The sequence below is a fragment of the Etheostoma cragini genome, chromosome 16 (assembly GCF_013103735.1).
Source record: "Etheostoma cragini isolate CJK2018 chromosome 16, CSU_Ecrag_1.0, whole genome shotgun sequence".
NCBI lineage: Eukaryota > Metazoa > Chordata > Actinopteri > Perciformes > Percidae > Etheostoma > Etheostoma cragini.
Genome location: NC_048422.1, coordinates 24,398,726 through 24,401,423, shown reverse-complemented (window position 1 = coordinate 24,401,423; position 2,698 = coordinate 24,398,726).

Genomic DNA, 2,698 nt, shown 5'->3' with positions numbered 1-2,698 from the left:
CCCCAGGTGGGTACCCCCCAGTCCCTTATAGTCTTCTTACACTACAATCCACCTGCATGCGTGGGGGTGTAAACGGGTAAACCGGCTGAATCCTGTTCTTATTTTTCATATTCGACGTAAAAGGCGAAGTAAGTGGTCAGGGTAGCTCAGTTGGTAGAGAGGGCGCACATACATAGAGGTTTACCCCCTGATGCAGCGGCCGCAGGTTCAACTCCGTCATTCCCTCTCTCTCCTCTTTCATGTCTTCATCTGTTCTGTGAAATTAAAACTTAAAAATAAATGAAGAAATGCCCCTGAACACACCTCCCTGTAAGACCAGCACGCCCAGAATGCACCTGAACACACCTCCCTGTAAGACCAGCACACCCAGAATGCACCTGAACACACCTCCCTGTAAGACCAGCACGCCCAGAATGCACCTGAACACACCTCCCTGTAAGACCAGCACGCCCAGAATGCACCTGAACACACCTCCCTGTAAGACCTGCACGCCCAGAATGTACCTGAACACACCTCCCTGTAAAACCACACGCCCAGAATGTACCTGAACACACCTCCCTGTAAGACCAGCACGCCCACAATGCACCTGAACACACCTCTAGCCACTGAAAAGTAACCAGGAGAAATCAGACCAATCACAACAGCCGGTCCGTCTGACATCATGTTGCCTGAGCTCATTAATATTCATGAGCCAAACAGAGTCAAGCAGCTTAGCTGGTTGAATATTAATGAGAGCCTAGAGTCTTCCTGCAGCTTTCTATACCACGCTAGGATGGCTTGAAACAAGGTAACCACGGTAACCAGTTACAGAGTCCATGGTAGGACTTCAGACATCACCACAAAGTCATGAGATACATGTGGGGGGGGCACCTTTAAGATATAGTCCTACACTTAACGTAAATTACGCCTGAGATGCTTGATTACTAACTTCTAAGCGCAGAGCCAAATATTTCAAGAAGTCAATTATTAGCAAAAAACTACGCAATTGCAGTGATGTGAGTGAGTTTGAGTTGTTTCTTTCCCCCTCTGGCGTTGACTTCCTGTTTGTTCCACCAGTTGGCCGGGCCATTGGACAACAGCAACTTTGACTACTTCCCAGAGGACGCAGACGAGCCTCCTCCTGATGAAGAGTCTGGCTGGGACCGGGAGTTTTAGGATCGTCTGAACAACCCCGTCTCGCTCCCAAAGCTCCAGATACAGACCCTGGGTCAGTGGTTCGATGCAAAAATCCCCTTTTAGTGTCGGTATGGGACCGTTAGGCTTCATGGAACGGAGGACCAAAATGCAGATAGGCAGGAAGCAAAGATTTATTAAAAAGGTGTCCACTAGGGATGGCGGTCTGACACTGAAGCTTCGATACGAGCTTCAAACCATTAACAACTATTCAGTTTGAACCACTGCTTTGAAGGTTGCTTTGGTACGGGAGGAAATCACGTGACACGTGACGTCCGAAGCAGCACCTGCTTCATTCTCTGAATGAATCAGCCAGGGGCGGGTTTAGTCATTTTGGGGCCTAAGGCAAACACAGGCATGGGGCCCTCCACACTGACACTGCCGGTGGGTAGCTCCTCAGTGTTAGCATCGCTAGCACAAGCACCGGCGTCTTGCAGCTCTTTAGTAACGTTTATGTTTGTGTTGTCAGTATAGCTGTCATGATAAAGGTTGATACCTTTGGAAGTTTTACTAAAAACGTTCTGCTTTCTTCACGCTTCTTCTTCCTTTATTCAGAACCACTTCGGTAGCTTGATTTCATTTCCCATCCGTCTGTAGCCTCCAGCCCACAGCATGCTGAGCTGTTTGGTTACGGTAGGATAATGGAATAGTCCAATGTGGTGGGGACTGGAGGGGTAGTTTCTCATCATGAAATAAACAATCGGAGGATGGCACTTTAGCGTATCAATGTTTAGAGATAGAATTAATTGGTGAAAAGTAAGACAACAAATCATAACCATAAGTTTATGAGGTGTTTTACGGGGCCCTTGGTAGCTTGGGGCCTGAGGCAGATGCCGACCTTTGCCTACTGGTAACTCCGCCTCTGGAATCAGCTGATTGGTTCGCAGCGCCGCCGCAACACGGAGACCAATCAGCTGCTGCCACTGCAACGGGCACCACCTGGTTTCGAGTCTGGATTGTAGCTCAAACCATAAATAAAGATCGTGGCGTCCCGCGACTTTCCCACGCAGAAACTACAACATAACGAGCTCTTCTGAAGAGTCCGTCATGTTGTTCTGTCCTCCGTGTCCGATTCAACAGAACTAGACCATGCAGGCGGGAAACCGCCCTTACTTACTTTAATAATTAAATCACATATTTGAAAAGGAGAAAATGCCTTGTGCAGAAGTTGCTGCGTAAAACAAAAAGTCTGATTTGTGTTAGAAATGTTCTCATACATGTTTGGTTACTGTGTTACAATTAAATTAAATTTTGATTATAGTATCAATTCATAACAAGAGTTATCTGGAGATCCTTTACAGAAAGAGCAGGTCTAGACCAGATAGAGCAGGTCTAGACCACACTCCAGAATTTACAAGGACCCAACAGGTCTAGTAGTTTCCTTCAGAGCAAGCAACAGGGACACAGTGGAGAGGAAAAACTCCTTTTAGGCAGAAACCTGGGACAGACCCAGACCCTGACCCAGACCCAGACCCTGACCCCAGACCCAGACCCAGACCCAGACCCCAGACCCAGACCCAGACCC